Source organism: Cupressus sempervirens, chromosome 6 (genome assembly GCF_028749045.1).
Source record: "Cupressus sempervirens isolate cs-2001-9-10 chromosome 6, ASM2874904v1, whole genome shotgun sequence".
Lineage (NCBI taxonomy): Eukaryota > Viridiplantae > Streptophyta > Pinopsida > Cupressales > Cupressaceae > Cupressus > Cupressus sempervirens.
The window spans coordinates 85,251,229-85,263,326 of NC_143123.1; the positions used below are offsets into that span (position 1 = coordinate 85,251,229).

The 12,098-nt window shown below is 42.1% G+C and overlaps 1 long non-coding RNA gene across 1 annotated transcript in view; it reads right to left on the reverse strand.

The window, feature by feature from the left end:
- Window positions 1-12,098, reverse strand: part of LOC149551292 (uncharacterized) — a 248,345-nt gene that overhangs the window by 221,295 nt on the left and 14,952 nt on the right. The gene's annotated exons all lie outside the window — the stretch shown is intronic.

Sequence of the window (12,098 nt, forward strand, 5' to 3'; positions counted from 1 at the left end):
CACCACTTTCATTACCCATTGATAGCTGATGTTGGCATTGTAATTATTTGTAAAAATTTCATATAGTGAACATTGCATGCCAAATGTTTGTTAAAATGCCCTTGGCTGTAGATGGTCATTTGATTTTCCTAGAATGCATAAAAAGTGTTTAACAATATGTCCATTCATTGTGAAACTCATTTCAGTCACTCATATGCATGAGAAAGTTGTAAACAAAGTAGCATACTGTCTTTATTACCTTACAAATCACTTTTGCATCATTAGAACTATTCCAGACACCATTTGTAGCATATGAATTCAAAACAATACAATCTGAAAACAAAGAATGGCAGGTAAAATCCCTGCATGCAAAGTGTTTAACGAAATGTCAAACAACTAGTTAGTGGAGTAAATTGGTGTTTATTTAACCTATGACCGGCAGCCTGGCAGGGGTTATTATAGTGGTATCAAAGCAGTTTCCTATCATCCTGTGGGGTAGGAAGTTCATTCTTATTTCAGATCTGCAGTTGTGATTGGAGCGATCGGCACTCTTGTTGTTTCCAGTTATGACAAACATGGAAGAGCTAATAGTTTAGGGAGCCGACGGAGTAACGAGGAAAATAGCAAGAAAACAAATGCTTTGCGGGAGAGTATGGAAAAACTTAAGCTACATTAGAAGAGATTGATGTCAAGATCCTCAATTGAAAATACTAACTTGTATAAAACTGCAAATGTTTTACTAGTGGAGAAACAAGGGAGAAATTAATTAATTATTTGTAAGATTATCAATTATATGAATATTAAAAGGTGAGCTTATATTTAATTTATGTAATAAAACAATAGAATAAAGCAATATGTTTTCGGATGCTTCTTAAAGGATTCGCTTCCTCATAATTCTATAAGATTCTTAAATGAACCAGCTTGTATTTCTAGAAGCTTCTTGAAGGACCCACCTCCTCATGTTCCTAGAAGCTTTTTAAGGATCCACGTCCTCTTGGAGAAAAGTATATATAGGGGGTCAGTTAAGCTTTTGTTTTTGACAATTGTTTTGAAATGTTCATTTGTGGAGCCAATGGTTTTGAAAGTTGTTTCATTGGCCATTGTGAACGATCACTCCCATTGATGAGCATAACTAAGGTAGTAAAAGATCTTCCCAAGGGTTGCACCAATTTGGGAGTGAGATATCAATCTTTCACATTGGTATCATTGTGTTTAGATTTCATGGAGGTCAACTAATGCAAGTAATGGGTGTAATTAACCAAATACTCTCACTATCTTATGCTCTAACAATACTCCCTCAAGTCCCTTAGGACCTACCTATGGCTAGAGAGGTGGTGAATGGTCTTCCTAACATTTCACCTTCACCCTCCAAATCCATCTCTACCTTCTAGGTACCCACAAGCCTTCACAAAGGCAACCAAACTTCACTTACACCTCACTCCCTTGCACCCTCCAAGATCTTATGCCTTACTACACCCCCTTACACTGCCTTCCATCTTTCCAAAAAAGTTTCAAGACCAAACAATAAGTTTTGGGCATTGTCCTAAGCTCAAACAACAATTTGCTCTAGGAGACCTAATTGGGGCTCTTCCTTGTAGCCCTATTTCACAGTCTTAGCCATTAAACTCACAAAACTTGCAAAGAAGCTACCAAACAAATTTGATAATCTATCATAGGTCATGTAAATCTAACAAATTCCAAAAGATATGATTTTGGTCTGTCCTCCTTACCCCTTAACCATCGAGCCCTAGTTTAGGCTTCTTAGGGGCTAAAACCACAAGTTGCTCCAATACACACCTTGCTCTAAAACCCACTTCACAAATGGTTGTCCCAACACCATAATCATCTTAAACCCTCTCTAGCTTCGAGATTTCAAGCACCTATACCTTCCCTATTGATCTCTCCAACGTCTTTTTGCAAATGTCTCCTCGCCAAGCACATAGAGATGCTTAGCCTAATAAGCTCCAAAAGACCTCAAGCTGGTGGGTGGCATAACAACTAACTTCAGCATTACTTCCTCCATCCTATCCCCTTGCTCCATGCAAAAAATGGGACTTTTCCACTAGAGGATTTAGGAGGGAGAATCCATTCTTGTCTCAAACCCTGACTGCTGTCTAGGGTAAACAGTGAGCAATAATAAAGCTAAAACTTTAACCTAGCTAATTACAATGACTAAAAGGTCTTAATACAACATCTACAAAATTGAAAGAAGCCTTCAACAACACACAAATACAATCTATGGGCTAAGAAAAAAAAATCAAACACCAAAAGGTACTCACTGATCAGATTTTCCACCAAAAGCTTGCTTACTTTATTGATTCAACTTTTGTACCATATCCAACCCCTTCCCCCGTTGAAAAACAACATGATATAGGTCATGTCTTTTGACCTTTTTGATCGACCATTCATGGCCATGACTATTGGCCTTCCCAAAAATTGCAAAGTTGCTCAGCAACAAAAATTGTTGCTTGACAACTTTTTTTGACAATTTTGCAACTTTTATTGTTTTTCACTCTAAATACCTTCAAAACATACTAGACTTCTAATAAACATGAAAATGCCTAATTTTGGTTAAATCCTAGCATTGACCAATGTTAACTGACCCAGATCTTGCTCATAGGTCTTATTACAACATAAATAAAATTGCCTAAATGAACTCTAGAGATGCTTGAAATCTAACATAAAGTTTTGTGTCAACCTAGACACTTATTACAATCCTTGTTTACCGTTTAGGTTAATTAAGAATTGCACACAGATAATGAACACGAACACGAACAGCAGAACTCTTCTTATTATTATTCGCATATGCCAGAACATTACATTATGCTTCCATGATAAGATCTCCTCATTACAATGCTTTCCGAAGGGGTTATAAATACTTTCCGAAGAACTTTCCCGAAGGGGTTTGTCGGCCAGATACATTATGTCCGCTACAACTATTTACACGTCGACTACATACAACATGTCGCTACATAACAAAAATCTTTTCCGAAGGGACCCGTCGGATACATAACAAGAACCTTTCCAAAAGGACCCGTCAACTAGTACACAATTTCTACCGACGACATCATCCCCCCCAAAAAGAAAAGTTGTCTCCTGACAACTAGCAAAATTAGGAGACAACCCATAGACAATAAAAGAAATACTAGAGAGAAGAAGGAGGTGTCCCAGAAAAGTGTTGCTGACGACGTAACTCATACACCTGGTCAGTCCGGATGTGCAGATCTGTCTGAATCTATGAATTAACCTCTATGGCCTCCTTCAGTAGAAGCGCAGCATCCATAGCCTGTCTCCTGGCCAACTGCAAGTCATGCTCTGTTGCATCTTTGTCCTGAATAGCCGCGTCCTTCTCCTGTACAACTGCTGCCATATCCTTCAATAGTGTTGCCCGCTCTGCTGCCCTGGAATGCCAAAAACACATGTAAAATCGGCTGCCTTGAATGATACCACCAAGTTGCTGCCCAGATACTAAAATGTGCTCCTCCAAGAAGCTCTGCCATATGTCTCAATCATGGTACGTAGATATCCTTCATAATCTCGAATGCAAAAAAAAGCATCTGAATGGCCCATTCAACCTGTGCCCTTCTAATGCTTGCTTTGATTGGATGATCATCAGGGGTTTCTTGCCACCATTTTCGGCAATCCGTTCTATTCAACCCTTCAAATTGTATAGTCTGTGCCATGACTTCATTCTGGTTACCTGCACCTGCCATGCTCCTGCCCTTTACAACTCCAAACTGTGATAGTTGTTTTTTCCACATACGTCTGCCTGCAGACTCCATTTTTCAGTTATATCTTTGTCTTTTCCTAACGGTCTTCCAAATCCGTACGGTGAAGAATTCTTTCAAACATGTATGGTGAATTGCAACCTTTGGAGTGAAAATCCGTACTCTGAAAAAGTTAGAAGGAAAATCAAATAACAAAGCCATACCACCAGAAGACCACAAATCCGTACAATAGTTTCCCTCCCTAAATCCGTACGGTGGTATTTTCAATGCCCTTCACTAATCAGCCGTACAGGGACCATAATATGCTAAATCCGACTAGAACTGATATACTGCAAAAACCGCCTTGCTTACTGCTGAATTCCGTACTTTACCCTTCAAAACCTATGATCTCATAATCCCAATGATATGGATGGAATCCGTACAATTACCTGGCTCAAGAATTTCGTACTATGGAAGAGACCATATACTGCTTCCATAAAAATCCGTACCTTGCATTCAATAATTCGTACAGTGAAATCCGTACACTACTCTTCACAATGAATCCGTACGCTTGAAATGATGAAAATCTTCTATATGGGTAATGATTTAAGAAGCCGTACAATGCCCTACAGAGTTGCATATGGTAACTTGACCCTTCCTTCTGTTATAAAATTCGTACGACTTCAAACTTGACACTGCCTGTTGATTGCATATGGATGCCTCCTTTCACTTTTTAGCAGACCAATTGTACTGTTGCAAGGCAAGGCCTGGGATCTTACTCTAATTTTTCCTAGAACTGCCACGCACACGGGTTTTGATGAAACAATTGTGAAGGCGTCTTCACTTTTCAATCTTCTGGAAAAGCCGTACTGCAATATCCCACCAAGTCTTCAAAATCCATACGGCAAAATCCATACAATGGAAATTAACAAAATTTGGCTCCAAATTCCGTATGTTAACAAAATTTGGCTCCAAAATCCGTACGGTGGTCCCAGTGTGATGTTACAATATGCAGCTCTTTTTTTTTAAAAACAGTACACTGCTTTAAGAAAAAAACCATACACTAAAACCGTACACCAACCTTTAGTTAAAATCCGTACACTATATTAAAAAATGTGCACCATCTTCAAATATGAAAACCGTACAGTACTTATATATATATATATATATATATATATATATATATATATATATATATATATATATATATATATATATATATATATATATATATATATATTTTTTTTAAAAATAATATAATGAATAGCAAAGTCAGTTTTCCCTTCGACCGTCGGCATCGTCGGTCTGCAACGACGAAGGGGTCTCCCGAAGGTCATTCTGTGACGCAGAAGTCTTCCGGCCGTGGTATATCTTCAACTTCGAGCCATTCACTGCCTGAGGCACTTCCTATCCATCCAAAGTCCATAATTTTATTGCTCCATTGTCCCCTACTTCCCGGATTTGATACGGCCCGACCCACTTAACTTTGAACTTGCCCGGTTTAATCTCATTCCGGCCGTCGTACTGCAATACCCACTGTCCGGGCTGAAACCTGTTTAGCTTCAGGTGCTTATTGTGCCATGCCTTTCGCCTATTTTGCGTTACTTCAGTCGCCCGCTGTGCTAATAATCGCTTCTCCTCCAACCTGTTCAGTTTATACAGTTGCTCCCTTAAGCTCTCCATGTCGCCCAACTTGTTTTCTAGTTCTATCCGCAGGCTTGGTATCATAAATTCCGCTGGTACTACGGCCTCCTGTCCGAACATCAGTTAAAACGGCGTGTGTCCTATTGTAACTTTATACACCATGCGGTAAGCCCACAGAACAGAAGGTAATTTCTCCCCCCAATCCTCCCCTTCGACTGCGCAGGATTTGTATATAATTGATACCAGGATTTTATTGTTAGCTTCGGCCTATCCGTTTGCCCTTGGGTAATATAGACTTGATAGCGAATGATAAATTTTGAACTCCGAGGTAAGCAGTCGGATCACATGATTTACAAAATGTCCACCTCTATCACTCGTTAATTGTAACGGAATGCTGTACCTGGTAATTATTTGTTCATAAATAAACTTTGTTGTACTTATCGCTGAGTTGTCCGGTAGTGCACGCGCCTCCACCCATTTAGTCAATTATTCCGTCGCGACGACAATGTAATGGCACCTTCTGGTTCTGCTTGTCTTCAGAGGTCCTAGGAAGTCCAAACCCCACCGTTCAAAGAGCTCCTGAGCATGAGAAGGATTCAAAGGCATGAAGTCTCTTTTCAAAGGTTTCCCAGCTCGCTGACATGTATCGCATGTAACAACCCATTCCCTGGCGTCATTGTATACTGTTGGCCACCATAATCCTGCTAGAAGTATCTTTCGTGCAGTTGTGTCCGGCCCCATGTGTCCTCCTGCTGGTCCTTCATGCGCTTCCTTCAGTACCCGTGGAATTTCTTCCTCTAGGACACAACACCTCAGGATCTGATCGGGTCCCATTTTATACAACAATCCATTAATCAGCTGAAATGTTCCGCTCCGTATCACCAACTTCCGTCTTTCATTCGGTGGCATGGTATTTAGAAACTATCCCGTTGACAAGTATTCGCCGATGCTTGTATACCACTCCGGTAGTGCAGCAATCTGAAACAACTGTGCATCAGGAAAGTTATCATTTACACCGTCTGTCGGTTCTCCTGTTCTAATACGTGACAAATGATCCGCGCTTACATGTTTCTTTCCTAGCCGTACAATGATCTTGAAGGTAAATTCCTGCAACAGGAGTAACCATCGGCTGATTCTTCCTTGAATGATTGGTTTGTTGATCATATACAACAGGGCCTGATGATCAACATAGAACACAAACGAAGTAGCCAGCAAGTAATGTCGAAATTTCTGCATAGCATAGACCATCCCCAATGCTTCCCATTCAGTTGTACTATAATTTTCTTCAGCTTTTGATAGCAACCAACTAGCGAAGTATATCGGGTGATCCAACCCGTGGCTTCCTGTTTGTGTGAGAGTTGCTCCGATCGCATAGTTCGATGCATCAACATGCACATGAAACTCCTTATTCCAATCCGGGTATGCCAAAATAGGTGTTGTAGCCAGTCGTACCTTGAGTTCTTCAAATGCTTCATCCTATTCCTTCTCCCATTGGAACGATTCTATCTTGCAAGTTAACCTATCCAACAGATATGCTATCTTGGAAAAAAATTTGATGAAACACCTATAATACCCTATATGCCCGAGGAAAGATTTTACCTCTGTTACATTAGTGGACGGCTGCATTGTTTACCGTACAAGTAAAGAAATCAACGCATATAGACAATGGAACAGAATAGCAGAATAATATTCGCAATAGTAAGTGAATGATCATTTACAATGATCCCAGACGGGCTATAAATACTACTGCCGAACCTTCCTGAAGGAGTTCGTCAGCCACAAATATTCTATCCGCTACAAACTATTTACCGACGACGTCGGCTACAAAATACAGAAACACCGCCGGATCGTCAGCTACAGCATACAAAAACACCACCGGACCGTCGACTACAGAATACAGAAACACCGTCGGACCGTTGGCTACAGAATACAGATACACCGTCGGCTACAGAATACAAAAACACCGCTGGACCGTCAACTACAGAATACAGAAACACCGCCAGACCGTCGGCTACAGAATACAAAAACACCGCCGGACCGTCGGCTACAGAGTATAGAAACACCGCTGGACCGTCGGCTATAGAATATAGAAACACCGCCAGACCGTCGGCTACAGAGTATAGAAACACAGCCAGACCGTCGGCTACAGAATACAAAATACCGCCGGAACCATCCAATCGGCTAACATGCATCTCCAATATGACTCACTCTTTGTCCGGATCTGTCTTCAGTCCCTCCTTACAGACTGTGTCTGAGTAACCTTTCGTGTGGAACCATAAATCTGTACTTCTTCTGGTTCAGGGCCAAGCACGCACGGCGGCACCTTTCCATACATTCGCCTAATGCTGCCAGATGTTTGTCCTTCGCACTAAACACTGACCAATCATCTAAAAATGCCTCAAAGTTTCCAACGGACATCTTATCAAAAATGTGTAGTATGATCCGCTGAAATGTCACAGGCGCATTGCACAGACCGAACGGCATCCGATTATAAGCATACACTCCATCTTCTACGACAAATGTCGTCTTCAGTTTATCATCCTCTACTATTGAAATCTGATTGTAGCCAGAAAAACCATCCATAAATGAGTAGATCTTGTGTCCCGCTACCTCCTCCAGGATGTTGTCCGTGAATGGGATTGGGAACGGATCCTTGATGGTCACTGCATTCAGGCATCAGAAATCGACACATATTCGGATCTAAATGGAGTCCTTCTTCAGTGAAATCACTATCGGGGATACCCATTCACTGGTCTACACTTTGAAAATAATGTCGGCCTCTAACATCCGATTGATTTCCTCTGTAACCCGTGCCGCATAATTTTTGTTCATTCTGTAGGCCCTCTTCCGTACAAGTATTGCTCCTTCAATCAACTGAATGTGGTGCACACAACTCCGGCGGTACCCCCTTCAGGTCCTTGTACGTCCATGCAAACACATCCTTATACTCTAGAAATATCTTGAATGCTACTACCCTTAGTACTGGGTCCCAGTTGTCTCCCACCAGTATGTTCCGTGGTTCCGCTTCGTCTCCCAAATTCATGGTCTGCAACGCGACTTCATTGTATTTGATGGGTTCCCCCTCAATGAACTTATGTGCTGGGGTCACATCGAGTAACGCATCTCCTTCCTTTATTTCAATAAACTCCTTTGGAAATTCATCAGTACTATGTTCTTCTATTGTCAGTACGTTGCAGGTTTGAAACAATTCATAATCCTCTATCTGCCAATGGTAGAGACCATTTACTGAATCCAAATCGTCATCTCCTTCTAGTTGTAGAAGTCCCTCTTGATCTGGTTCCATAGTTTGCCCCTTGTCATCCTCTTCTCCTTCGGAATCTGACGATAGGGCTTCTTCCCCGACCATCTGAATGTGCAGATCGATGACATACTTGCGGCCTTTGCTTTCGAGTGATAAAGTATTTTTCTTCCAATCGTGCTTTGCCTTTGCTTGTATCAGCCATCCCCGACCCAGAATAGCATCGTACCCTTTTCGCCTTAGAGGAATCACCACGAAGTCCAACAGGAATGGTTGTGTTCCAATTGTCACGGGTTGCGCTGTGAGTATTCCCAATGGCTTGATTCCATGTTGATCGGCTATTAACAGTTGGAAGGTAGGTGGCCATAATGTCGGTTGTCCCAACTTTTTCCAAGTATCCTCTGGTAGCACATTGACACCGGATCCTTCATCGACAATCGTGTCCGTTAGCACAGTCTCGAGAATGCCCATTTCAACAACCGCCGAATAGCGTCCGGATGAAAGAGCTAACAGCATCGGGCGTTCTGCACTTGCGCCCCCCTGTTTCTCCTTTTCCTGCTCTACTGGTTGCTTAGCAATCGGGACTATATTTGTGAGGGCCGTACGGAGTTGAGGCATAGTGAGCAACAGATCATTTATCCTGACGGGTATCTCAGCTTGCAATATTTGTCGTACAATGTTCTGTTCTGCGCAGTTCCGTACGGAGGTACTCACCGTGTCCTTCAGGTGTGCCGTTTCTATCTGCGTTACTTTCTGGATCTCTGCCCGTGCTTCCTCCAATTTCTTCTTTTCCTCCGTCGGATCAGGTTATAGCCTTGCCTGCTTCCGAGTGATTGCCAGAACTTTTTCCTCGTCCGTCCCGACAGTAATCAAGTTTACTCCGGACTTTGGGCACTTAGCATCGTCATGATCGCTGGGTCCACACCATCGACATAGCAACTTCGGTGTTTTTTCCGTTGTGCACTCTCGGGCGAAGTGACCCCACAGATTGCATGTGCGGCATTGAACTATTGGCCGACCATTGGCATCATATTGAATTCTCCTTCCACCATTATTGTTGTTGCCGGTATTGTTATTGTTGTTGTCGTTGTTGCGCTGGTTGTTTCTGTATCTGCCCGATGTGGCACCTTCCGTACTGGTGTTCCCGTTCCCTCCTGACAGGGATGCCTCCTGCGTGAGGAACACTTGCTGTGGTGTTCTTGATTTCAAGTTGAAAGGACATTCCTTTACCGAGTGCCCTAGAATCTGGCAAATCTCACAAAATTGATCTTTCGGGCATGATCCCTTCGTATGGCCTTCTTTCTTACACTCTGTGCACCATAGTTCGTTGCCCTTAGTCTCCTTGTTCATGTTTTTGAACTCCCTCATCCTCCAAAGCATGTCCTTTTGAAGAGCACGGACTTTCTTGCTGCTGCCTTCATCGTCGCTACTATCTTCTCCTGAAGGCTCGTCGACATCTGAATCGGATGAGCTAGTCTTCTTCTTTTTTTTTGTCTTGTGGTCACTTTCGAGGTTCATTGCCCGATTGTACGCTTCAGTATATGTCGATGGTGGCACGATCTTCATTTTTTCCCGCAGCTTCGGGTGAAGGCCTTCAATGAACCATCTTTTTTGGAGCCCATCTGCCGGCTTATTCTCCATTTTATCGATTAAGTCCTTCAACCTCCTGGCGAAGACCCGTACTGTTTCATTCTTCTTTTGTTTGGTATTGAATATCTCTGCTACAATTTCATTATCGTCGCGCAGAAGTTGAAATTCTGCGATGAACTCCTTAATGTTATCCCAACTGTTTAACTTTTGCGGATCAGTATCAGTAAACCAATCAATCGCAACACCCTGTAGGGTAGCGGAAAATTGTCAGATCCATTCGTTTGTATCTGTTATGCCATTTGCCTCGTTTCACATGTTTTACAATGTCGAATGGGATCAGCTGCTTCATCACCATCAAATTTAGGCAACTTTTCCTTCGGACCTACCATTATCACTGTATGTTGAGGGTTTTGTTGTGTACCTGCATTGTTTTGCACGCCTGCGCTGTTTTGAGCACCCGCACTGTTCTGAGCTCTTGCGCTGTTCTGCACACCCACGCTGTTCCGCACACTCACGTTGTTTTCTACACCTGCATTGTTTTCGGCTCCCACGCTGTTTGGTGAAGAAGAGGGTTCAACCGAAGCTGTTTGTTCCGGAAGTATATCTCGGACGAAGAGGTCACTCCACACTCGTGCTCCCTCGGCACTCCGAGCCGTGCGAGTCGATCTCCTTCCGTCAGGATTCTCTTCCCGTGGCGTATGCAGGTTCAGAAACTCCTCCCTCGCTTCTTCCACCAAATCAAGCCGTTGTCGAGTCTCCTTCAACAATCCTTCCGCACTCTTGTTTCCATCAACAATCTTCTGGAATCTCCTTCGACGCTCTGCTGAGCCAGAATTAAATTTTCCTGTGCGACGCATATGTCATCCTTTTCCTTCAGCTTATTCTTATCTTTGTTCAACTGATTCGACATTTAATTCATATCAGCCTGCCTGCGTACCAGGTCCATCGGGCAACGGCGCCAAATGTTTACCGCTTAGGTTAATTAAGAATTGCACACAAATAACGAACACAAACATGAACAGCAGAACTCTTCTTATTATTATTCGCATATGCCAGAACATTACATTATGCTTCCATGATAAGATCTCCTCATTACAATGCTTTCTGAAGGGGTTATAAATACTTTCCGAAGAACTTTCCCGAAGGGGTTCGTCGGCCAAATACATTATGTCCGCTACAACTATTTACCCGTCGGCTACATACAACATGTCGCTACATAACAAAAATCTTTTCCGAAGGGACCCGTCGGCTACATAACAAGAACCTTTCCGAAAGGACCCGTCGGCTGGTACACAATTTCTACCGACGACAATCCTAACATGTCAAAAATGTGGTTTGACCAGACTGGTCAAGACCTTGGGCCCCTGCACCATCAACTTGGTATGAGGTATGCAAATTGTTGAATTGTTGACAAACATTTGTGCATTGATTTCACAAGGTAATTTAAACGCTATTGAGGTAATTTAGGCCATGATTTTTTAGAGATCCTCTCGAGAACATTCCCTTGTAAGCCAAGAGTCTTGGCCATCACTCAATGTTTGTAATCAGACAATTGCATTTTCATTCGAATACGATTTTTAGATGTTTTTGAAGACTTTTGCAAGCATTTCTATTGTTACCAACTGAAGTTAAGTATATTAGAAACAATCTACTAGATATCCCTTGTGTGCAAAGTTTTTGAGAAGATTAAAATCAGAAACTTGGAATCAAAATTAGTAAGCAATAATAAGTGTTATCAGAGCTTTTGATCTTGCCATCCTAGAGGGTTAAAGGTTCATATGCAATCACAACAACGAGATCATCATAAGTACTACACTCAAAGGAGAGAAAAACAAGAGGGAAATCAGTTCGACGATCTACCTTAGAAATAATGGAAGGTGACGACCTACAAAGAAACGAAGGAAGAAATGGGGAAACAA